We start from the raw sequence: 26,832 nt of genomic DNA on the forward strand, positions 1-26,832 counted from the left end.
ATAAATAAATGTATGGATCTGAATCGGATTGGGACCTTAGTGTATGAGGAGAGGGGACTTCTCTCTCTGCTATCCCATACAATTTGCTTGTCCTGAAATTTCCCTAGAAGTTGCTACTTGCCTCACTGGAGAAATAATGGTGGCTAATAATAATTTCCCCATGTGGGGTAATGATTCCCAAAGGCTGTTTTATGTTGGAAAAATGTCCTGAAGGAGGAGGGCTGAAACGGTCCCTCCTCACATGTTGTGGTTCCAATCTGAATTGGGCCCATGCACTCCTGGGAAGCGCAGAAATCCCAGAACATGTATAATCCCAAATCTTTGTAGAATCATTCCTGAACTGAAGGCATTCCTTGTTCTTTCTCTAAAACTGAAAAAATCTGGCCTCAGCTCGCCCCAGGAACAGCAACTGTAGCCAAATCTACGCTACAGAATGTTACTGAATTTATACATTGTAGAACCCTCCAAAGAATTCTGGGAATTGGAACTTGGTGAAAATACTGAGATTACTCTGCGAGTGATCCCTTTCCCCTACAGTTCCCATGGAACCTTGGGAAACAGGAAGATCTATTAAAGTATTTTAAGTCTGGTGCAAATATGCCCAGCGTGAAAACTTAATGAACGGTACTCTTGGTTCATTGGAAGAAGCAGGAAGAGGAATCAGATGTTAAGGAATAATTCAGTTTCTTCTTAGATTACTACACAGAAAGTTTCCCCCTCACTCCTTCCCACTACATCCACAGAGCTTCTAGGATACATTCAGTCACATATTCGAAGGGCGTTTAAATCTTAGTTTTCCCTCATCACGCTTTCTGTGCAATCCTACACAGGCTTATTCCAGTCTAAGACCATTGATTTCATTTTAACCGGTAAGCAATTTTGCTGTGTCACTGCAGAACCTTTACACCCCCATTGACTTCATGGCTGGTTAGGAGGAACTTTCACATCTGGACAAGCCCTAAACAATTTCAGTTCTATTTTGCCTCCTTGATTTTGCTAGCAGGATTGCACACCCTCATTGAATACAAAGGCCTTCCACCACTCCCCACATACTCCAGGTTCATTTTTACTTAACTTGAACGGACTCCTGAAAGTGCTTAACATAAAGGTGGTCTAAGCTACACCTTGATTTTTAAAAAGACCCTGCTCTAAGAAGCAATTTTCTGTGTAGAATAGTTTGACTCTGGCTTCAAATAGGTGGACTATCATTAATTCTTAACAGCAATCTCAATTACCAGATATTTTAGATGATTTTGGAATCCTGAATCGTAAGAATTGCAGCCTAGCTAGGTCAACTTCTTTTTGGTGGCTGGAAAGTTTAACTGCTTTGACCAGGGTCAATAGTCACTCTGGAATATTCTGCAGTTTTGTACAGAACAAGCTAGGGTGCTTTTGAAGAATCTTGGTGCGTGTGTGGGAGGGGGAACAGTTTGGAACCCCCACCCCATCCCTAAAATTGTCCACTGCAGGATTGTCTCAGGGGCTTGAGCAGATCAATTTCCCTTTGCTTTTTACCTTTTAACGGACACTCCACATTTTCAGACCTCGTCCTTTTTCTCTTTTGATCAATTTACAAAATCTTATTTTTGTCATACCTAAATAAGTAGAGACCTTGACCGTGGATTGTTCTTAATTTACCAACTTCCAGGTGGAGCCTGGAGATCTCTAGGAATTACAATTGATCTCCAGACCAGACTCCAGAGATCAGTTCTCCTGGAGAAAATGGCTTTTTGTAAGGTGAACTGTATGGCATTAAGTTCCTTCTCTGCTAAGTTTGTTCCCCTCTCTGAATCCTGCCCTCTCTATGCTCAATGCTCAAATCTCCAGGAATTTCCAAACCTGGAGTTGGTAACACTATCCAGAGCAGTATTTTGCAAGAAAATACTGAATAAGTACTTGTGCCTTAGGTGGGTAGCCGTGTTGGTCTACAGTGGAACAGCAGGACTTTTAGTCCAGTGGCTCTCAAAAGCTTACATTCTTTAAATCTTGTTGGTCTCTAAGGTGCAACTGGACTAAAACCTACTTGTGCCTTGCTTGATGATAGATTTTTATGGAACGCATTTGAGACCTGAAACCTACTTGCTACATATATTGATCCAAATGTTTGCAGCGTCTCCATACCAGTGACATATATCCCTGTGCTGGTAGTTCTGGTATAGAGGTAATGCACATAATTGGACCAATGGGAATAATAAAGGACTTTAAAATTCTGTAGCTGTTTTATGGGCTATATAATGTAGAATTGCTTTTCAGCAATCCCAGTAATAGGGTTGTATTTTTCAAATCAGCCCTTTCATTTTTTTCAAAGTGTATACCAAATATATTTTAAGTTTTTACTTAAAGATTTAAATTGTGACTGACAAACAAAAGCACACAGGCCTGCATGAGTATAAATGAATACCCAACAAAATGCAACTTTTCTTTTTGAAGCGCACCATTTCTGATGTGTTTGCTGCATGGAGCATTTTTGCAAGGTCTTCAGCTATTGTATCACAACCTGACCTAAGATGGGTTTTACCATTTGTTCCATGAACCTCTTTTGAAGAAAGGGAATGAGAATGACTAAAATCGAGAGAGAAGTTCAGTAAAGAAAAATAATACCCACAAAAAGGCCATATTGCAAATCTGAAATCAAAGATGCTTGATATGGAAAAGCCAAAAGTCTGTTGAGTAAGGAGGAATAGCAAAGGAACACATAAGAGCCTTGGTCCTAGATCAGACCACAGGTCCAGCACCCTGTTTTAAAAGAACCAGATTCTTCTACAAACAACACAAAAACAAGAATTTCCCTCTGAACATGGGAAGCGCCATTCACTTTTTGTGGCTCAAAGCTATTGAGGGACTTCTCCTCCATAAGTTTGTTTGCCCTTAAAAATGGCCATCTAAACCAATGGTCATCACCACACCGGATAATAGAAAACTGCATCAGTTAATTATGAATACTGTGGGGAAAAAATTCATTTTTTTCTGTCCTGAAACTACTTCCATTCATTTTCTTTCGGTAGCTCCTATTATGGCAGGTATAGGGAAAAAAATCTCTCTCTACTATCTTCACACCATTTATGTTTTGTAAAACTCTAATCCCGCCCCCCCCACACACACACACTATGATGTTTTAAAAACAAAAAACAGACTACCCTTTTCAGAAAATTCAGCTGTCTAGCTTTGAGAGTGGGAGAAAACTTCACATCTGCCAACACGTCTCATATGTTCCTGTGTTCTAGAAATCCTTTTTGGGTGTATTGCCCTGCACCTCAACGAGAGAACGTATTATACAAAAACAAATACGTGAGCCACTTACTGCTGCCTGGACAAGGCTGTGGAGCAGATGGAAAAGAATATATTTCCTGAATGTTTAAATCAGCATACGCAATGTCTTCAGCCATGACATTCAGAGAAGTCGCTATGCGCGGGAGGAAGCTGAACGGCAGCAGCAGAGGAGCACCTCCAACCCGCAATGACTAACATGATCAGCCAGGTAGCCTCTGTCAGAGGTTCCCTGACGTCTTTATCTGATGAGAATCCATCAATCAACAATGCAAGTGAGTCTGTCTCTGGTTTAAAACCACCCGTCAACCTCAGCCTGTAAGAGCATGTAGAAGGCTGCTTTTGTGCCAGTCTTTGCACTTTCCTTCAGATTGGCATCTTCCAATCATTTTGGATCATCCCTTGATGTTCATTATGGCTTTCAACCAATTAAAGTATGCAGACCTGACTAATTGCTTGCCTTTTAATCACGTCATTGGTTCAGTTTAAATACATTTCTTTGTGACTGAAGTTTTAGTTTGATGCCTTTTTGAGATGTTGAAGGAAGCGTGAGGTAACTTACAATTTAAGACCCGCTGCTATCACATTGAGGGAAATGCCTTTAATATTTCCTGTTTTGCTATTTAGTGCAGAAACTTAACTGTACAAAAATAGCTTCAAAAACAATAGTATGTCCTTAACACTCATATTTATCCATTAAAAATTGCCTGCAGTGATTAAATCTTTAAATCAAGTAAGTAACTTTTTATCCTGCTGTTCTCTCAAGGAACTCAGGATGCTGTACGTAGCTATAGTTTATTCTCACAACAGCCCTATAAGGTAGATTAGCCTGAGAGAAATTTACCTTCACATGAGGATGATACTGTGGCCTCACTGCCACTGGGAATGCAAAGACATTTGCAGTAGCAATAGAGCCTCCACATGGGGCAATTAAAGTGTGTAGAGCTGATTAATTGCTTGCCTTTTAATCAAAAAATTGATTTCATTTAAATACATTTCTCTTTTACTGGAATCCATACTGTTCTTTCCTCTTATGTCTGCCATTTCTCCCACTCTTTGCATCTGGCTTTTTGCTGTTATTTTTTTCAGCCAATAATCAGCATATTACTACACTGCACTCTTTAGTAATATATTTACTACCATCCAGGGCTTTTTTTCTGAGAAAAGAGGTGGTGGAACTCAGGATTGCACAATGATGTCACTTTGGGTCAGCTGGAACAAGGGGGGAGTTTTTAAAAGTTTAAATCACCCTTGGTGAAAATGATCACATGGCTGGTGGCCCCACCACATGATCTCCAAACAGAACTCCCCTCTGTCTGGAGATCAGGTGGTGGGGCCACCAGCCATGTGCCCATTTTCTAGAGGTGCCGGAACTCCGTTCCACTGCGTTCCTGCTGAAAAAAAGCCCTGCTACCATCAAACATTTTAAAAGGTGAAAAGCATGCCTGTGGTGCATGGGGGGGTGGGGTGGCAGGACTGTAGGCCGGAGAGGAAGTGGTTCTGAATGTGGCACCAGTGTCTGTCAAAATAGGTTTTGAAAAGATTACAGCGAAGCCAGGGAATGGCTTGTTAACAGCTTTTTTGTTTTTAATATTGTGTTTTTAATAGTAAGCCAGCTTGAGCAGGGGGCATAGAAATATCCTAAATAAATAAACAAACAAACCCAGAAGGGGGATGACTGCTTGAAAATGTTTCTCAGAAGCCCTCAAAGGACTGCTGCTGTTTGGAAGGCAAGCATGGATCAAAGACCCCATGCAGAAGAAACCGCAGTGACTAGCCCGCAATCACTCAGTGAGGTTCACGAGTAGGGATTCGAGCCCTCAGTTATTTATAGCTGTTTTAGTTCCTTACAGCTTAAAGGTAAGTTTCGGTATCTTGTCTGCTGTTTGTTGTTCTGTTTTGGGGAACCCTCAGGAAGTTCTAATGCAGAGTAGAAGCTTATGCTATTAGGATAACTTACAAGTTGGGGTGGAAAGTAGCATCAAATTATGGTAACCCCTTCTGGGGTTTTCAAGGCAAGAGACTAACAGAGATGGGTCGAATCCACATTCACCCATTACCCGCATGTTTATCGAATATCTTCCGTTTGCCTCCAATCCGCGATTTTTTCCTCTTCGTTCACATTCCTGCTTCCAATCCGTCTTTCTTGCGCATCCCTCCGGTCACACGGCTGCTCGAAAACCGCTTTTTTGGGCGGGACCTTTTTTCCCGCCCATTTTTTTTTATTTTTTTGAGCGCACTTTTCCGTTATTTCGATCTTGCGTTATAAAGAAACATCATTGAAGATAATGATGCCTCTCTTTCCCCCACTGACAGCACTGATGGCTCTCTCCCGTTTCTTTTTTGGAAATTTGGAAGCATGTGGGAAGCTTTCGTGGGCATTTCCTATGCAGGACAGTTCAGTGCCTGAATTTTACTGAAGTTTCACTTCCTTGGAGTGTCATTATTTCGATATTTCATGATTTCGATATTACAGTAATATAAAATAAAAAAAATAAAAAACAGTTAAACAGGAAGTTTTGCGAGTCCATTCTGAGGATGGATTCACCCCAAAATGATTTTTCAAACTACCAGATTTGATTCAGAAACAGCATAATCAATAAATCCAATGCTATGAAGTCAAAAACAGTCTTTTGCAGACTACGGAGCACTTGCAAGTTGAATCAGCCAATAGGAACTCTCGGAACGGCCGGAGAGACAGGAAGGGGGGGTGGTTTTTAAAAAAACCGCGTAAATTGCGCATTGGCCCGTTCACGGCCACCGTGAAACTCCCGTTGAAAACCTGCGACCACATATTCGGGAGAAATGCGAATGAAATGCGTCTGTTTAATGAGGTAATGTGACCGGCACTTGGGATTGCATGGGGGATGCGGGGAACATGCGACTTAGAATGAGTAATGTGGATTCGACCCTGGTTTGCCATTGCCTGCCTCTGAACAGCGACCTTGGTCTTCCTTGGAAGTATCCCATCCAGGGCTTATTTTCAGCTGGAACACAGTGGAACGGAGTTCCAGCACCTCTTGAAAATGGTCACAGGCAGTGGCCCCGCCCCCTGATCTCCAGACAGAGGGGAGTTTAGATCACCCTCCACGCAGCAGCGTGGAGGGCAATCTAAACTCCTCTCTGTCTGGAGATCAGGGGGCGGGGCCGCTGGTCATGTGACCATTTTTGCTGAGGGCGATTTAAACTTTAAAAAACCTCCCCCCTTGTTCCAGCTGACCCAAAGTGATATCATTGTGCGCTCCTGAGTTCCACCACCTCTTTTCCCAGAAAAAACCATCCAAGGCTGACCCTGGTTAGTTTCTGAGATTGGGCACACCTGGGCTATCCAGGTTAGGGCGGGGGGCGGGGCTTACAAGTTACTAACAGAACTTCTTCCATGTATTACAACTTCAATTATTTCAACTGGAGAAATCTGAGAACAAGGTGAGACTCTCCCTGACTGAAATGAACCAGACTTAAAAGTGCTTCACTGTAGCAGGATTGTGCTCTTTAATATAAATTTTAACTACTGTTTCCTACTTGCAATATGACTTTGGCAGACTGCTATTCAACGTTTCTCTCCCCTTATGTTTACAAGTAGGATTCTTATTGGCTGCTGTTTGTTAAGTGTAGCTGTTACGGCTGGTGCCATAACAGCCTCAGTTCCTTAACAGAAAATTGTTATTAAAGGCACAGGACCAAGCAAAATAGATTTTTTGTTTCTCAACATTTGGCAACCCTAAATTCAAGATGGAGGGCAAACCAACGAGCAGCCAGGTCCTCTTTTGCAGCCCAAAGATCGGCTTCTATGGAGGCCTCAAACCCAAATCATGTCAGAAGTGATTTTGAAGCAGTGATGTAAACCATCAGCAGACTGAATATAGCATACCATTAGAAATGACAGCAGGTCAATGGTTTTTCAACAGAAGCTGAAGGCAAGCATATTAGTGGTTAACCATGGCAGTAACAGTAAAGAGTGTGGTTTCTGCTAGCTTTTAAACTCATGTCTCTAAGCCACTGGGAGAAATAAATTGTGGTCTTCAGTGGCAGAAATATTCCCCCGCTTGCTTGTATGAAACTTCACCAAAAAGAGGTGCTTACTATGCTGCTGCGTGGGAGACACTTTTATTGCTGAAGATCTTGGTTACATGTTGCTATGGTCAGCTGAACATTTGAGCTCAGATAACAAACTGGGCATCTTATCCCAGAGTCATCAAGTGAGACAGTCCCTTTATAATAACATAGGCATGGGATTTTGTTTAGTTGTCTAAAAAATGACAGTCTTCTTTTTTCCCCCTACTGAGAGCTCATGCAAAGTACATGCACTTGCACTAGGGCCAGGGACCACCAGTAAACATTTATCCACTGATCAAAGTGGTCTCCAGAGAACATACAGGAAGAGGCGGTCCCAAAGATATGCCGGTCCCAACCCGCTCAGGACTTTAAAGGTAAGAACCAACACCTTGAACCTGATTCGGAATTCAATCAGAAGCCAGTGCAGCTGGCACAGGACAGGTGTGATATGTGACTGGTAGGACATACCAGTCAGGACCCAAGCTGCCGCATTCTGGACCAGTTGTAGTTTCCGGATCAGGTCCAGGGGTAGCCCAGCATAGAGAGAGTTACAGTAATCTAGTATGGAGGTGACTGTTGCATGGGTCACTGTAGCCAGGTCCTGGGGCATCAGGTAGGGGGGCAAGTAGCCTAATCTGACGGAGATGGAAAAATGCAGACTTGGCAACTGCCGTGACCTGGGCCTCCATTGACAAGGAGGCATCCAGGAGCACACCCTGACCCTTCACCACTGGCAAAGTTGCCACTGGTGTCCCAGTGGTGTACTTACACTGCGTAATCCTCCTTGAGTCCCAGTGAGAAAGTAGACTGTAAACAATGTAAATAAATAAAGTATAATTTAAACAGAGATGTGCAAAACAAGCACTTTAGACATTCTTCCAGCAGGTGATAGGATACAAAACCATCCCAGGTTGAAGCTGTTTCTGGGAGCACAGGTCATGCTCTAGCAGGGTCATGGGCTAAAAGCTGCAGCCATACAAAAAGGGGAGGGACAGATGCTGACTCAGATGTCCCTGTTAGAGTTGCCAGCTGGAGATCTCCTGGAATTACAACTGGTCTCCATGCAACAGAGATCAATTCCCCTGGAGAAAATGGTTGCTTTGAAGGGTGAACCCCGCCCTCTCCAGGCTCCTCCCCCAAAATCTCCAGGAATTTCCCAACCTGGACCTGGCAACCGTAACCTGGTTCCCTCCCCCAAATGGTATCTCGATGGTCATTCCTGGACAGCAACCTTCCTTGCTTCTCTAACTGTGAAGTATTAAAAACTGAGGGAATGTGAGAGTGTACATGTGTGTGTCAATTCGGGCACTGTAGCAACTACTAAGGGCCAACCTCAACCGGGGATTTTTTAAAAAGGCTTAATCAGCGACTGCTCTCCTGATACATATCTCATGCACAAATGCACACAGACAGCTGCTATTTGCCCTACTTCGGTACTATAATGATTGGAGTATTTGTATGCTTTTCCTCCAAAAGGAGCAAAAAGCTGTTTGTGTTGGAGAAGTGATACACATCACCAAAGGTTCACAAAAAGAGTGGGCCAGTTCCATTCAGGACAGCCATGGTTCTGTTTAGCTTTTTTCAGCTAAACAAATGGAGAGACTGTTGCATTGAGAAAATGGCAGGGGTGGGGGAGAGCTATACTGAAGCACTGATCCAGTTCATGCCCCTCCTTGGCCATCCTGTGGCAATGACTCTGTGGCAACACCTTTCCTCAAGTGATCAGAGCACTGGCATTTAATTCACAGAAAGCGCTTATGCTCAAATAATGCAATAAAGAGAGATTATAATAAAGTCAAATATCCGCTACAGGAACAAGTGGGTGGGTGTATTGTGTAGGAGGTGTGAATGAAAATGTTGCCTTTGAGGTTGGAAAGTGGGTATTTTGGGTTCTGAAAAGGAAAAGGAGGATACATCTTGACTGTAAAGTCAGTCTAAGAAAGAATTGACCAATCCACAGATATTTTTTGTTCTTTGGTTTGCAATCTCTCTGGATCCTGAAATTCAAAAGAATAGTAAATGGATTAGGAAGGAGGGAAAATATGTATGATATGAAAGGATCTCATGCATTTTGGAAATTAAATGCTATAGTATTAATACTCTGTAGGTTCTCTTAAATTTACCTGTAAAAATGTAGGAGATTATATTGTTAATATAAATTGCAAAACATGCACTAATTTTTTAAATTTCAGGTGGGTAGCTGTGTTGGTCTGCAGTAGAACATCAGGATTTGAGTTCAGTGGCACCTTAAAGACTAGCAAGATTTTCAGGGTATAAGCTTTCACAAGTCAAAGCTCTCTAAGGAATTTTTGACTCTTGAAATCTTGTGGTCTTTAAGGTGCCACTAGACTCAAACCCTAATCTTTTTTTTTAAGTGTCTTCAAGCATGTGCACAGAGTAGGGATGCCAGACGCCCGGTGCGGGAGGGGGATCCTCCACCCCCACTCCCCGCCTTCACTTACCTAACCAGCAGGGGGGGTGCACACATTCCATGCACGCTCCCCCGCAGTGCTGTTTGCTCCCGTGTGCAGCAGCTGCCAGGATCAGGCCCGTTTTGGCCCGAATTGGGGCTGCTGTGGAGCGCGGGAGCGCTCCTGTGCTCCGCAGCACCTCAAAACGGACCCGTTTTGGCCAAAATTTGACTCATTTTGAGGTGCTGCGGAGAGCAGCTTCTGCACTCCGGAGCGCCCAAAATGGGCCCGATCCGCAGCAAAATGGGCCAGTTTTTGGGTGCTGCAGAACACAGGAGCACCCTTGCACTCCACAGCGCCTCAAAACAGGCCCAATCTGCAGCAAAACAGGCCCGTTTTTAGGCGCTGTGGCACACTGGAGCACCCCTGCACTCCACAGCACCTCAAAACGGGCCCGATCTGTGCCAAAACAGGCCCATTTTTGGGTGCTGCAGAGCACAGGAGTGCTCCTACGCTCTGCAGCACCTCAAAACAGGCCTGTTTTGGCACAGATCAGGCCCATTTTGAGCCCCTGCAGAGCCTGGGCACGCTCCCAGGGGCCGCATGATGATGTCACTCCTGAAATGATGTCATCACGCTTTTGGGGGGCGCGTGCACGCTTTACATGCGCGCACCCCCCTCTCCCCCAAGGTAAGTGCCAGGCCCCTGTCCTCCGCTGAGAGGTTGAGGGGACCTGGCATCCCTAGCACAAAGACTGTTTTTTGGAAGCAAATGCTGTTGTTAGCAGCTCTCCAAGGGCAGGAGTATCACAGAGGTGTTGAGAGGCTGGTAAATGTTCAGAGGCCTTATTTCCTGTGTGGTTTTCCTCCCTGTCTTCAAACAATGGCTAGTGCTGCTTCTCACCCAGAGCTAAAGCAGCTAACTCCAGGTTGAGAAATTCCTGGAGACTGGGGAGGGCAGGGTTTGGGGAGGGGCCTCACTGAGGTCTAATGCCATTGAATCCCCCCTTTCCTCCAGGAGAACTGAGCTCTGTAGTCTGGAGATCAGTTTTAATTCTGGGAGATTGCCAGGCCCCATCTGAATGCAAACCAGCCCCAGGTTGGGCAGGGCACAGGTGGGCTTGGACACCTTCCCCCATCCACACTGCTTTCTACAGAGAGAATAAACAGACTCATTTAATTCACTTTACCTTTGTTACTGCTTACCTGCTTTGTTGCATCTCCCGTGGAGCTTCTTGCCGACTGAGTTAGAAGAGATTTTAAAGACTGTTTCTCTGAAGATATAAATATGCACAGTCAGTTGTATAGATTGTATTTTTGTATGTCACGTGAGTTATCAGCTGTTTGTATTTGTGAATGGATGCTATTTATCTATCTATATAAAGACAAGTGTCCTGAATGACTCATCAATGCCCAGCCCAAACCCCTGGGCCTAGAAACCTGAAATTTGGGCAGGACGTTCCTTTTGTGATGTAGAGGCTCACTAAGAAGGGATTTTAAGAAATTCGCCCCCTAAGGGGGTAAAAAGGGGTAAAATCTGTTTTCACATAGGGATACAGTTTCCCTGTGTGGCTGAGAGGCTGCTCATTCCCCCCCCCCCCACCACCACAACTGCCAACTCAGCCACTCTACCCTGAAGTTATTTGCATATACAGCCTTGATTGGCCATCAGCCCAACATTCTAAAGAGCATGCAGGACACATGTAGTACTCAGGACACATTCAAGGAAGTCCCTGTCATTGAATGTGTCCTGAGGTAAAAAATACACCTCCCCTCTAGGGTTGCCAATCTCTCTGTGGGGCCTGGATTTCCTGTGTGGCTGGCAGACTGATGGGTCAGCTGTGGAACTGTGTTCTGAGGTGAAAATTAGGGATTTTATATAAAAGTCAGTATGGCAGCTGAGTTTTTAAATGTTCATGGGGAGATGGTGCATGACCTTTCTAGGGGTCATTTCAATGCGAACCTCTCACAAGAACCTGCCGAAGGACCCACCACACCACCCCTCCCTCAATCCAACTCCACTTCACACTTCTTGCAGCCATCACCTCTTACTGCCCCCAAGAAGCCTCCTGGCAGACGTTGTGCAAGATATACCGATGCTAAAAGGAGGAAGCAACTTAGAGATGTGCAAAGAAATATGCACATTGTACTCCTGCAGTGCACTGAGCAGCAGTGGGCAAGTACCAGCAAGTCCCAAGTCCAAAACGGGCACAGATCGGGACCATTTTTGCGTAGATGAGGCCCGTTTTGGGCCACTGCGGAGAGCTGGAGCACTCCCGTGCTCCACAGTGGCTCAAAACTGGCCCGATCTGTGTCAAAATGGGCCCATTTCAGGTGCTGCGGAGTACAGGAACACTTCTGCGTTCCACAGCACCTCAAAACGGGCCCAATCTGTGGGCATGTTTTGGGCTGCTGTGGAGGGCAGGAGCATTCCTGCGCTCCTCAGCGGCACCCAACACAAGCCCCTGTGGAGCGTGGGAGCGCTTGGCAGCATGGAGGGCAAGCTAAACTCCCCTCTGTCTGGAGATCAGGGGGCGGGGCCACCAGCCATGTGACCATTTTCAAGAGGTTCCGGAGCTCCATTCCACTGTGTTCCGGCTGAAAAAAAGCCCCGGTGACTACAATTAGTAATGTGGCTCTGGAAAGATGTTCATACATTGAAAAGGAAGAGAGATGGCTTCAGGTTCTCCAGAAGAGGAAAAATCTCTCCCATCCCACTTCACTTTCAGCACTGCACCCATTTAAAATATTATAAACTCACTAGGTAAAAGGTAAAGGTAGTCTCCTGTGCAAGCACCAGGGGGGTGTAGCAACAAGATGTTTTCTTGGCAGACTTTTTATGGGATGGTTTGCCTTTGCCTTCCCCAGTCATCTACACTTTACCCCCAGGAAACTGGGTACTCATTTTACTGACCTCAGAAGGATGGAAGGCTGAGTCAACCTTGAGAACTCACTAACGATGCTAAAAATATGGTTCATTCAGATTATTACATAAGGAGCTGCTTTTAAAACAGATACTAGCCTCCTAAAGATTCAAAATGTATAAAAGGAGAAACAAATAGTACAATCCACATCGACCTCCTTCCATTTTATTTTCCTCAATAATTATTTTGTCTTTAATTTTATGGTTTAAAGCAGGGGTGGCCACACTTGCTTAATGCAAGAGCCACACAGAATAAACCTGAGATGTTTGAGAGCCACAAGACATGATGCATTGAAGTGACTTCAGAGGAAGAGGCGGGTTTGGGGGAGTGCCGAGAAATGACATCACAGGAAGGGGTGGGGTTTTGTCACAGTATGCTGGGAGTGACATCATCAGAAGGGGTGGAGCTTGGGAAGGACTACCACCTAACCTTTGATCTGGAAGTGACATCACAAAAAGTGATGTCATCCTTGCAAGGCACCACCTGTAGAGTATTCTGGCTAAAGACTCCAGGTTTTTTGTTTTGTTGGAATTGGCAACCCTAATGTTTTATTGAAAATAGGAAATACATGGAAAGAAAAAAGGAAGGAAAAAAGGAAAGGGAGGGAGGGAAAGACATGGAAAGATGGAAAGGAAGAAAAAAACAGACATGGAAAGAAGGAAGGAAAAGACAAAAAAGAAAGAAGATATGGAAAGAAGGAAGGATTAAAAGGAAAGAAAGAAAGATAAGGAAAGAAGGTATGGAAAGAAGGAAGGAAAGGAAGGCATAGAAAGATATGGAAAGAAGTAAAAAGGAAGGAAGAAGGGAAGGGAAAGAAGGAAAGAAATACACGAAAGGAAGGAAGACATGGAAAGATATGGAAAGATATTAAAAGAAGTAAAGAGAAAGGAAGGGGAAGATTTTGAAAGGTATGAAAAGATATGGAAAGAAGAGGAAGGAAGGAAGGAAGGAAGGAAGGAAGGAAGGAAGGAAGGAAGGAAGGAAGGAAGGAAGGAAGGAAGGAAGGAAGGAAGGAAAGAAAGAAAGAAAGAAAGAAAGAAAGAAAGAAAGAAAGAAAGAAAGGAAGGGAAGGAAGGAAGGAAGGAAGATATGGAAAGGTATGGAAATATATGGAAGGAAGGAAGGAAAGAAGGAAAGAAGAGAAAGGAAGAAAGAGGAAGGAAAGAAAAAGAAAGATGGAAAGAAGAAAGAAATGGAAAGAAGGAAAGAGAAAGGAAGGAAGGAGGGAAGAAAGAAAAATCAAGGAAGGAAGGATCACAAAAGCAGAGCCACACAATCTTAAAGCAAGCACATGTCCTCTGAAGCAAACACATTCCCTGCTCCTCCATCTCAGCTGTCCTGCACACACTTATGGGTGCGCCAGTCCTCCGTGCAACTAACGAGGCTTCCACCCATGCAAACGCCCCCCGGCGCAGGCTGTGCTTCATGCCATGGCGGGTCTCGGCAGCTGCGCACTTGCCTTCTCGGGAGTAAGCCGGAAAGCAGGAAGTCCTGGGCCACCTCTACCTTGGCGCTTCCTCGTCGCGTCTTCACTCCTCTCTTTCCCCTTCCCCCCAACTGCCCTTCCTGGGCGCTCACTGAGAGCGCGGGGCCGGCAAAACTCAGTGCCTGCAGAGGAGTGCCCAGCAAGGCGAGGAGGGGTGGGCTGTCCTCAGCCCTGGCCCGCCCCTTCGTTGCTCCAGCGTTGGGAAAGGGGAAGCACGCTGGGTGCATAGATCGGGTGAGCGGCTGGTCGGCTCTGCCCCTTAAAGGAGCCTGGGGGAGGAGTGAACTTGCAAGCCTCCGGGAGCCGCCAAATAAGACTTGAAGAGCCGCATGCGGCTCGCGAGCCGCCATTTGGCCACCCCTGGTTTAAAGCCTTCAGGCAGAACCAGTTTTTTTTTCTTCAGTTTTTCTTCAGCATCTTGTGGTATTCATGCTCTTGATGAACAAAGTACACATTTAAATTTATTCGAGGCTCCCAAAGGAGACACTCTCCACATCTGGTGGCCTTCTCCAGAAAGAGAGAAGGAACTTTGGGGGGAAATTGTGGTAGGGTTTGACCTTTCGTGAGCCACACCTCACTTCTTCAGACTGTTTGCAGCAAAGTCAATCTAATATTCTTTAAAAGGCTGCAGGACTCCTTTTTATTTCTCTGCAACAAACCACACTTCAGAAATGCTTCAACAGGCACCTTTGATCATATTTTATCTCTTCCTCCTGATCATATTCCTCGGTAATATCAGTGTTCTGTGACTAAATATACAAACAAAACATTTACTGAGTTTTATTTAATTTTCCTTCCAGTGTCCTATTTTATGCTATTAAAGATAATGTACTATTTCAGAGTGGAGGGTTCTCAAGTTTATAGGAGGAATAAAAATTGTTTGAGATTTCATAACAGGTTATTAAATTGATCATATATGGAACTGTCATAAGTCAATTTCCCTCAGATTCTGAGGAAGAACTTTGACGAATCTAATCCCCCCTCCCTTAGAAAAATTGTTCAAATTTTGGAGGGGGAAGAAGTAGAGAGGCAAAGGAAATTGAACTGACTGGTTTGAGTCTGTATCTGGCAGATTCATGTCCGAGAAAGGAACCATTCAAAATCAAGACACAGACATTGTAAAAATAACACATCTATCCTTGAGATTAGGTCTCCTTCATAAAGCTGCCTTCGAGGGAGTCAGACCATTGGTCCATCAGGGTCAGTATTGTCCTCTCAGACAAGCAGGAGCTCTCCAGGATCTCAGGCAGATTTCCGTTACAACAGCTGAGCGAGAAAAAAATGTCCTGCTAAATGTATAGAAATAGGCAAGTGACATTTTTCATGGAGGTAATACCACTACCCAGTAAATAACATCCCATCAAGCCTCTATTAAGGGGACAGGACATTTTTTTCCAGGATGTTGGCAATCCTAGTTGTGATTGCTATAGGAAGTGGTCCACTGCTGCCTTTGGCCTTTCCTGGCCACTGATACTTATATTCAGAACTCATTTTGAGGGGGAATGCGCAGTTCTGGTAGTTCTCCCAAGAGGTCACATGTTAGGTGGCCCTGCCCACCTGGTTTTCAGCAGTTTTGGGCCCATTTCAGCCTAGATTAGGGTCCAAACGGCCCAGATCCAGGCCGAAATGGCCAGGATTGGGTCGGTGCCGGGCAGGGGAATAGCGATGCCTGACCCCTGGTGGGGGCGAGGATCCCCTGCTCCGCTCCCCATACCCTACCCCCACTTACCTAACCAGCAGGGAGGTGCACCTTCCATGCGCGCTCCCGTGCGCAGCAGCCCCTGGGATCAGCCTGTTTTGGTCTGGATTGGGGCTGCTGCAGAGTGCAGGAGTGCTCCTGTGCTCTGCAGTGCTTCAAAACAGACGCGTTTTGGCCAAAATAGGACTCGTTTCAGGCCCATTTTGCTGCAGATCGGGCCAGTTTTGAGGCGCTTTGTGCGCACGCACCCCTCTCCCCCAAAGTGCCAGGCCCTTATCCCCCCACCAGGAGGTTGAGGGGGCCTGGCAACCCAACAGGGGAAGCCTCCCTTGCCCAGTACCAACCCAGTCCCAGCCATTTCAGCCCTGATCCGGGCCCAAATGGGTCCAAAATGGCCATTTCCACTGGGATCGGGGCTAGAAGGGTCAGAATCAGGTCAGTGCCAGGCAGCAGAACCCTCCCCAGCCAGGCACCAGCCTGGTCTGGGCTGTTTCGGCCCTGATCCATGCCCAAACGGACCTCAAATAGCCATTCAGGGCCCGTTTCAGCCGGGATCAGGGCCAAAACCACCAGGATTGGGTCGGTGCCTGGTGGGGGACCCCTCCCCTGCCTTGCACCAACCCAATCTGGGCTGTTTTGGGCCTGATCCAGACCAAAACATGCTCAAAATGGCAATTTTGAGCCATTTTGGGCCCATTTTGGCCTGGATTGGGGGGGTTTCTTCCCAAATTATGGCCAAAACAGCCCTGATTGGGCCACTGCCAGGTGGGGGAACACTCCCCCATCTGGCAGCAGCCAAATCCTGACCATTTAGGGTCCGATCAAATCAATTATGCTAACGACAGACTTCCAGTGATGTCAAGGGGCGTGGCATATGCTAATGAGTTATGCGCATGTGTTCCTGCAGCTCTTTTTCTACGAAGTGACCCTTGCTTATATTTGAACACATTCAAAGGAATAAATTGCCTTTCTGATACTGAGATCTGGTTACAGCTGAAATACTTTGCAGGCTGCTCTCCTGAGAACAGCACAATAGATAATTTCTGCCTTTCAGCCAGCGAGGTTCCATGCTCCCCCTTCTGGTCACTTAAGGAGGTTTTTTTAGTGCTTCTTTGGGACACACTTTAAATATAGGCCTTACATAGATAAACAGATTTCCTCTTCTCAGCAGGGCCAGCTCAAGCTATTGCGCTGGTCTAGTTCAAAATGTATGGCATATGTTTATTTCCAATATTTATATCCCGCAGAATAGCTTAGAATAAAATATGCTGGTTATGTAACAGTTTACAAATTTGCAGAGAATCACTTGAGATTAATTAATTCTATAACACCTGATAAAGGATCGATTTCCAAATGTAACAAACCATTCTCTCTCCAATATAGTTACATCAGAGGGCCATTTTAGCACCTATAATAATGCTGTAGATCATGTGATTAACAGAGAACATCTAGACAAAATACCAAGAATGGCAAAAGAATGCATATTGGTGCATACAATGATGAATTCTGACCAAACTGTAAACTCTTTGGAAGCATCAGGATTAGAGATGGACATGAACCGAAAAAAACCCAAACCATGTGGTTCGTGGTTCATCAAATTTCACGCACCACGGACCATGAACTTTCACAAACCTGCCCCTGGTTTGCGAACCAGTTCATTTGGTTCGTGAAAATGGCACATCTGGGTCAGAAAATTATCACTTTCGGGACAACAGAAGGTCACTTCCAGGCCAGCAGAAGGTCACTTCCAGGCTAGAAGAAGGTCACTTCTGGGTCAGCAGAAGGTCTGCAGGAAGTCCATCCCCTGTTGCCTAGGAAACTGATTGATTGGCACCAAGCTGTCTGCAGTGACGAACCAAAAAATGAACCAAATGAACCAGCCTAAAAGTTCGTGGCAGTTCGTCAGAAATGGGATCTGACGAACCATGGTTCGCGAACCACGAACCAGCCTGGTTCGCGCTTAATTTTGGTTCATATTTCAGTTCGTGCCCATCTCTAATCAGGATTACCACAACATATATCAAAGCTCAAAATGGGTGCACCTATTAAATTTTTTCAAAATCTGAATCCATCAATACTAGACTTGTGGTAAAGTAGTTGTTTAACTATGTTATTAAAGCAGCAGTAATTACAAGCCAGAAGGTAATTTATTCCAAGAATTCCTATAATACATGCAAACTTTCCATTAAGAGGCTTCAGTATTCCATTAGAGCAAATTTTGCAGTGAGCATCAATACAGCTCAAGGACGATCATTAAAAAGAATTGGTCTTGATGTGCAAAGACCTTGCTTAACAAGTGGGCAATTCTATGTAAGATGCTCAAGACACTAGCTACTAGGGGTAAGACAATCAATGTTGTATATAAATAAACCTTATTATTAAAATTAATCTTTTTGATTTCTATAAATATTTATTTCTTAATGTATGGTTGTAATTTAATTAGTTATTTGTTTAATTATAGTTCTTTACCATACACACATAAGTGTACAATTTTGAATATAATTGCTATATAACTTAATATATTGTTAGATAAATTGTTATCTAACAATTTATTGCTAGATAAAGACCTACTTTGCTAGATAATCATTATAGAAAATAGTACACCAAAATTCATAATAATTATTCAAATTTCTTACAACAATTAATGAAAATCCAACTGTTTCCGATGTTCAAATTCTTGTGTTACCAGAACTGCTCTTTATTATAATGGGGAATTAGCTGTAGCAGTCTGTAACTTAATATTAAGCGCGGATCATAACCTATGTATACGGAGGTCCCGATCCCAGACACTCTAGTGAAAAAGAGGCAGACTACAAATAAGTTCCAAACACGTGTATTTAGTGTGGCGTAAGCCTAAACTTGCACAAGCATACAAGAGAACACACAAGATCTAAGAAATACAGAGTAGGAAATACAGAGACGTTCGCATTAGCAGGTTCCCAACGATGATAGGGGGAATACTCACTTATCCTGAAGCGAAGCAGAGACACAACAGCGAGGGGGGTGGCCCAATGCCAGCACTGGAACCACAGACGGACAGCAAGGAGGTCTGGATAGGGAATGGCCGAGGCACCGAGTGGTCTGGGAGACCAGCTTAAATACCCCAAAACGTACCCTGGGGCTGGTGCTGTACTTGGTGGTTCTCACAGATTAAAACAAAGGGTCTAATGGGCTACTGAATGGCTTGGATGGGCCACTTTGGTAATCAGATTGTGATAAGTGACACCTCAGGAAGAGGGGACAAAAGAGGGAGGGGGAAATCCAAGTGGGCTGAAAGGATGTTCCAGCGGACAGGGCTTGTCCTGATGTCATCAGCTTCTGGAATGCGGAGGTTTCTTTGAGATGCATTCTCTAAGTGCTTGGGATGGTCGGCACTTAGTTCTTCTCCGGGGCGGCTCCTAAGATATGCAGAGCGGGGCGAGGGGCTCTCGCTGCGGACGTGGTGTGTCCGCTTCGCCGAAATGGCTTCCCAAAGCAGTCTTCTTCCCAGGGTCTTCTGGCTGCCTGAGAACATGGATGCCGGCTGGGCATAGCTGGGGCTGGTTAGCAGGCTGCCCGGTAGCGAGGGCAAGCTCGGGGACCGGCCCGCGGGAGGCTCCAGGCGGGAACTGACCAGGGAGCGCCTAGCCAGGCTCGCTGGAGGTTTCCCCGGCGGGCGCCCGGCTGCTAGCAGCGGCTTGGGCCCATATGAGGCAGGCTTCCATAGAGGCAGGGGGAACAACACTTTAAAACACAGTCCAAGGCAAAGAACAGGCACGGTCCGTGGCAGATGGCAATGCCAGCACGGGGCACACTTGTGACAGAGTCCAAAGGTCACACTGGGAAATCCAGATACAGGTCAGGGCAGGGTTGCCCAGAAAGAGAGTCCTTTGTGCAGTTATCCAAACATGGAGTCAGTAAACTACACAGTCTATAGCAGCAGCAAGGCAATTGACACGCAGGCAGGAAACTGACACGTGTATCAGAACACACACGTGCAAAGCAATCTTTGGTGTAGCAGTAAAACAGCAATGCAGGAAACTTTAACACAGTCCATGGCAGGCTTTAAAGCAGGGGAGGGGGCCTACTTGGCAACAATTCCCCCCCTCGGAGACCCCGTGACGTCAGGTGCGTGGGTCACCGAACTTGACTTCAAAGGTGAGGTGGTCGGCAATGTCCGGTGGTCGAGCTTCGAGCGAAGGAGGAGTGGGAAGGGAAGGAGGGGGAGGCGTCACTCAAAAATTTAGTTTGGAGAACCACCTAACCGAATAAGTGCAATTTAGATCAGCCAATGGGCTGCAGGTCTCTGGGTTCACACCAGGAGGTGTGCTAAGTGCAACCGTCAGAATAAATAGCAATAATTTATAGCAATAGTAATTCATAGTGATATAGGCAGCAATGAGCAATTCATGCATATAAATAGCAATAATTCATATTTGTGTACATTGATCAATTCATACATGGGAATACTTCATACGTAATTCATGATGGGTTAAAAGTACTAAAAACCAGGAGCAATTCATATACATGGATTAATTCATAGGCATAGAATTAAAAGCAAAGGCAATTCATGGATACAATTCATGAATGTAAGAATAAAAGCAGGCTACTTCATGGGAAGTTAAAAGCAGAATTCATAGGTGAGGGAATAATTCATATAAGAAAGTGCAAGCCAGGCATAGATCAATTCATCAAGGGTGGAACAATTCATAGGTGATTAAAATCATAAATACATATATATATGATAAAAGCAATAAACCAGGAAGTTGAAACCAATTCATAGATAAGAGCAGCAATAAAAGCAAGTGCGGAGAAACAATTCATGAGGGTAAGCGGCGGAAGGGCTCATGGGGGCAGAAAAATAAACTTCGCAATTAAAAGGCTAACTCATGCGGCCAGATTAAAACCAAATTCATAGAGTCTAAAATCAGGAATAAAATAACCCTTAAAAGAGACTGCTCAGGAGAAGTCCCGGATAAAACCCAATTCATAAAATGATAAATAGGCTAGAATTACCTCGGCGGAGGGAGTCAGGTTAAAAAGGCAATTCAAAAGGTTAAAAATCAAATTCATAGGGATAAAGTTAATAGGGGGTGATAAAAAGGGTCCCAGTTCATGGGAAGATCATGGGCGCACTTGCAGTAGATAGAGGGAGGGACTAGTTCGGGGCTAAATTCATGGGAGTAAAATTCATAAAAAGCAATGGCAAGATATTCATAAAACAATAGGGCAACAAAGATCACAGATGGCTCAGTCCACAGTACAGCTGCTAGACTGGGTTGCATATTTACAGAAACAAGCAAACTTAGTCCATGTGTTCCAAAACACACTTCCACCCCCCCTTGCTGTCTGCGTCAATCCGCAGAGCAGGGTCGGCAGGCGGCGAGAAGGGCTTCAGGCACACAGTTCTAGTCCTCATGGAGGTGGTGCTGCTGGCGGTCGTTTGGAGACGGGCCGTGGGCTGGGGGGCGGAGAAACACGTCCCCCCCTAGTCCACAAGAGGGCCTCGGAGCGGTGTCCGGCAGCAAAGCGTCCATGGGGCTGGTTCAGGATCCGTACACATAATAGAACCGGTGGTCTTAATCCGCTGGGCAAGGTCCAAAATCTCTTTGCCGTTGTGGGACACAACCAAAGCAGTAGTATCCCCGTCCCTCTGGATGCTCTGGAGGGTGCGGTGGAGCTGGGGGTGGGCCAGGAGCTCGTGGATTAGCTCCAGACCGATGCCAAGGGAGACTGGCTTCACATAACGATAGATGGAGGGTGCCACCAGGATCTCTTCTTGGGTCCAGACCGGTACCGTGTAGGTGAAGTCGCAGGCTGCCACCGAAGACGGGTTGCAGAAGCAGCGGTTGACTCCCGGGATCACGGGCTTGAGCTGGAACGAGTTCAGGATCACGAAGTCACAGGCCGTTCGCACGCAGGCACATCCTTTCCCAATGTAGACCACAGCGGAGCTATTCTCCCGGACGACCTTAAAGGAGCACTCGTTGAGGGTGTCGACTTGCGGGGCTACACAGGGGTGATGAGGTGCAAAGGCTTGGTCTTGGCAGATGAAGCCGGTCTGGTCTCGATGCTGGCACACTTGGAGGCTGACAAGCTGCCATCCGGTCGGGGTGAAGCGGGCCCAATGGTCGGGGTGGCGGGCGTAGAGGACCTCGGTGTCGCTGACTTGGAGTCCCAGAGGCACGACTGGATACACATGGAATGACTCGTGCGCACTGGCCGTTAATAAAAATAATTTAAGTTCCTGGGTGGTCGGTGAGAATGAGGAATTTACGAGGGACCACCAGGATTCAAGCTCCAGTTCTATGGGTGACAATTTGGGCATAATCAATCTTTTAATTTCCAGGGGCAAGTGCCCGTCCGTGGCTTGCTGAATTAGCCCCATGGCCACAGCCTGATTTAATTGTTGGGCTTGCATACATGCCATGGCTATTGACATGTTGCGTTCCAAAGACTGTGTTCCCTTGAGCAGCAGAGAAAAATCTCTTTCAGTTTGACTCTCCCAGTTAACTAAAATGGAGCTGATCTCATGTTGCCCATTTGAAATGGAATTTAGGGACTGCACCACCGGTTTACCTAAGTCGGAGATGCTAGTCGTGACATGGGCAAACTTATTAGCGAGAGTCTCAATGTTGACCGAATCCATGATTGCTAAGCCTCCGGCTGCAGGAGCAGTCCAGTCGGCAATGCTTCGTCTGGCACGCGAGAGAGAGGGGGAGGGATCGATCCACAGTTGTAGCCATGCATTCCAACCCTTGCTACCGGCCTCCAGATAGGGAGCGCACTGCGGCAGCCTCTGGGTTATATTTAGTTCAGCTAAGTCTATGCGGATCTCTTTTAAAGACATTTGTGGGCGGACTAGAACTCTCTCTCGAATGTCAGTTTTCAAAACATGGGAGCCCACTATATGCGTGCCGCCTTGGCTCAATTGTTCATTGCTGGCAATCAAAGGGTCAATTTGGATGGTGTGGGTCTCCTGGGTCCGGATCAGCAGGGAATAATTGCCTGGTTCGTGAGTCAAATTTACAAAGAGCAGCCCAAGCCGGTGAAATTTCTCTACTAGGGGCTTGGTTTGGCATTCGGGCGTCTGTTGAACCAGTATCCAATCAGGTGGGCCATGTTTGGCTAGGTCTTCCTCCTTTACAATCCAGGTCAGGTTCTCCCAGCGTTCTATAGCAAAGGAGAGAACTGTGCCTGAAGGGGGCGTGACAGTGACTGATGCAGACTCAGTGGTAGTGGTGCCTAGTAGGATGGTCATCCTAAAGGGGTCTCCTGCCTTCCATACTGCGGCCGACACTAGAATAACTTCACAGTATGGTCCGAAAGCCTCAGTGACAAATGGCGAGGTTTCAACGTTGGCAGGGGTGGTATATTTGTCTACCACCGGGACTGCGGTGGGGGCTGTCCTGATGCGGGGGAGAAACATACATGGAATCGGAGCAAGTGGTGACACTGTGTCAGTAGGTGAATAGCATACTAATTCTTGGGACATGGTTTTTACTCCTACACATAAAATAACAAGCTCTGGGGGTCGGATCCACTGCTCTTCGCAACTGCGGAAGTTAGTGCGGTCCGTGGGGGTGGTCATATTAATTTGCTGCACAACTTTGCAGACCATCATTTCATTCCCTGCTAGGGTATTGATGCATCTCCAGTGTGGGTAGGGCATTAATTTGGACGGGCGTCCCTCTATTAGGGTGCCTGCCAGCATGAGCAAACACAGAGTAGCCAGGTGCCTCATCTCCTGGCCTTCTTTTTCCTTTTTGTGACGAAAATATCCTGGGGAGACCTGCGGATATAAGTACAGGTTCCCTGAGTTTGTTGCAGCAAAATAAAAAAATAAAGTAAAGCGGGGAAAAGGGAGGGCGTATTTCTGCCAGCACAGTATGTTAAGCGGGGTTCGAACGAGAAGTCCCAGGGGCACTAAGCGAGCCTTCCAGCTTGTTGCTCTGGGGAACTCCTGTGCGAAGGTTTCTTTCTCAAGCATGTATATTTCAGGGGGGACGTCTTTGCGTCGGGCAAGGGTCGGCTGAACGTTAGGCGGGGTTATGCAAACTCGCCCCAGGGGTCCCTGGGTGCCTAGACTATGTGGCCTTCAGGTGCCCCTTGCTCGGTGGCGGGCTGCTTTTATTTTGCGGGCTGAGAGCTATCGGTCCGGCTCGGCCTGGCCTTGCCGTTTTAAAAGAAAAAAAACTAGAGAGCGGTATCCAGTAACTATAAGGGTTGCTGCAGACGGGGGCCCTCGCTTTAATTTTCAAAAATGGGCTTTCGTCATATGTTTGCAGGACAACCAATTTTTGGAGGGACTCCCTCGGGAGGCCCCGTTTTCTGGTTTAAAAAAGGATACACTGAGCAAAAAGAAAAATATACTGAGCAAAAGAAAAGTGCGCTGAGCAAAAAGAAAAACACACGGAGCAAGAAGCATACGGGTCTGGGGTACTTTTAGGTTGCCCTTACTTGGGGTGCCTGGCAGGGCTTCATTATATCTTCAATATGTCTCCCCCCCTTCTTTTCCCTTATTCGGTACGGGCAAGGGAAAAGATTTCAGTACGTGGGGCGAGCGGCTGCTGGCGGAAAGGGCCGAAGTGGAGCCGAAGGTGCTCGGCAGCGTTTATCGAAAAGCGGTGGAGGCGGCCGAGATCTGCCGGCGCCACTGGGTCTGGGTTACTCGGGGGTCATCTTGGCGCGGGGGATCCTGGCTATGTAAATGAGGCACGCTGCCCCTTGTGCGTAGCGAACGCACCTCAATAACATATTCCAGAGGGTACATATTTACAAAATACTGGCGGGTCTTTTACTTTTGCACTAAAGCGTACTGACTGGTGGCGCCGTATAGCAACTCACCATGACGAATATGAACATTAGTAAAAGAGGGATGTTGGGCTATCTGGGGGTCCTTTTCCAGGGGAGGCACGGCCCTCAAAGCCAAAGCCGACCATCATGCGAAAGCGTGGGTCTGGCAGGTGAGACCCCGAATCTACGTAGATGCGGGATCTTCACCAGCACGGCTGTGAAATGTTTTCAAACAAAGAAATCACCTTATTTGGTGGTTTCAACATTGGGAGCACATATTCACTTTTGGGCTAAAGCCTCTCCAAACACTTTCACACACAGCAAATCTCTTTTGCCTGTGCAATTTTTTCCCGAACATGCGGCTTACAATCCAATTAAGAATCACTTTCGGTGGTGGTCCTATTTGGCTTTGATTGCCGTGTTTCCCCCTAGGGTCCCAACTGTGGGGCCCGCCTAATGAAGTTAAAGAATAGAACTGAAAAAAAACTTTTGACATACACCTACATCTGCATATTCTGCTGTTTCTTTTATACTAAGGCTACAAAGGTCTGGTCTAAGGGGACACAGGGTATCTCTGGCCCAGGGTGAAGGGACGTCTGGCGAATCACTGGGCAGAGGGGGGCTGGGCTGGCGGCAGCTCCCCCAGGGTCATACACAGGCGGGGCGGTTTGGAGCGGCTTCCCTTTCCATTCCTTTAATTGAGAGGCATGGAAGTATTTTAGCCAAGTGCCTCCTGTCTTCCTCTGGATGGCTACCTGATAGACGGCTGGAGAGACTCTTTTCGTGATTGGGACGGGGCCTTGCCATTTGGCGGCTAGTGAGTGTGCCTTCTGTGAGAACTTTCTATATAAAATGAGCTGTCCTTCCTCCCACTGCCTGGGGTTCCTGACCCATCCTAGTTTGCGGTCCATATCCTTCTGAGCTGTGCCTAACTTCTGGGCCACTTGCATGTGGACGGCGTGTATGGATGAGATGAGGTCCTGAACCCAGGCGTCATTAATTACTACGGGCTGCATATCAGAAGGGAGCTGCGTATCTAGCCAGAAGGCTTCTGGGAGCTGCATTTTCCGTCCTGTCATGACCATATGGGGCGTGAGCCCGTGAACTGCGGTGGTGCCTCTGATGGCCATTAGAATTATGGGGAGTTTTTCATCCCAGTCTCTCCCGGAGGAGCGAACCATCTTGCGGAGAGCCTCCTTGAGGGTCCGGTTGGTTCTTTCTATGGCGCCGGAAGCCTGGGGATGGCCGGCTATGTGAAAGCGTTGTTGAATGCCTAACGCCTTGCAAAGTTCCTGGGTTACTTCTCCGATAAAATGTGAGCCCAAATCGGAATCCATGACTCGTACAGTGCCCCATCTCGAAAACACATTATTGAACAGTAGTTTGGCCGTGGTGGCTGCAGTGTTATGCTTACACGGGAATGCCTCGACCCATTTACTAAAGGGATCTATGACAGTGAGACAGTAGCGATTGCCGCGGGGAGTGGGAGGAAGGGGACCGATAAAGTCAATCTGTATACGAGCCCAGGGTCCATCAATTCTCTGATGCTGGAGGGGAGCTCTAGGTCCAGTTGGGTCTGCATTGACCATAGCACAAGACAGACAGTTGTCCACCCATTGTGCTACTTCGGTACGCATGCTAGGCCACCAACCAACCTCTTTGACCCTCTCCAGAGTCAGATCCTTGCCTCGGTGTCCCTGCTCGTGGACAAACTGAATCAGGTCGGCCCTGACTTCCAGTGGCACTACCCAGTGGCATTCACCGGCTGCATCTACTGCCCAAACTATGCCTTCTTCTTCTCGGATCAATAGTCTTCCTGTCTGATCTCTTCCTGCGGCTAGGAGGTCAGCTACTTCTGGGTCAGATATCTGTAGTTGTGCTAGGTCCAGTGTTCCTGCGATTCCCTGAGCCTGGCTGCGGGCTTGTGCCCGGGTGGTGACAGGGTGGAGGGGACAATTGGGGGCGGGCTCCGGTAAGGGAGCATTTTCTGTGGCGGCTGCCTTGGCTGCGAGGTCTGCCTGGTCATTCCAATAAGCGGTCTCTGAGTTTGTCTTTTGGTGTCCTTTAACATGGGTAACCTGCGTTGGGCCTGTGCGGGACTGAAGGAGCGCGGCTACTTGCTGCCATAGCTGTAGGTGGGCTATGGGTTTCCCATCACTGGCTCTCCACCCCTGATTCTGCCACACCGGGAGCCAGACTGTGGCGGCTTTGGCCG

General features: G+C 46.6%; 1 protein-coding gene across 1 annotated transcript in view; it reads right to left on the minus strand.

Annotated features, from left to right (window-relative positions):
* The window catches only part of LOC129327713 (killer cell lectin-like receptor subfamily B member 1B allele C), a 46,108-nt gene that overhangs the window by 12,159 nt on the left and 7,117 nt on the right, over nt 1–26,832 (minus strand). The window lies entirely within an intron of this gene.

Source organism: Eublepharis macularius, chromosome 4 (genome assembly GCF_028583425.1).
Source record: "Eublepharis macularius isolate TG4126 chromosome 4, MPM_Emac_v1.0, whole genome shotgun sequence".
In the NCBI taxonomy this organism is placed as follows: Eukaryota; Metazoa; Chordata; class Lepidosauria; order Squamata; family Eublepharidae; genus Eublepharis; species Eublepharis macularius.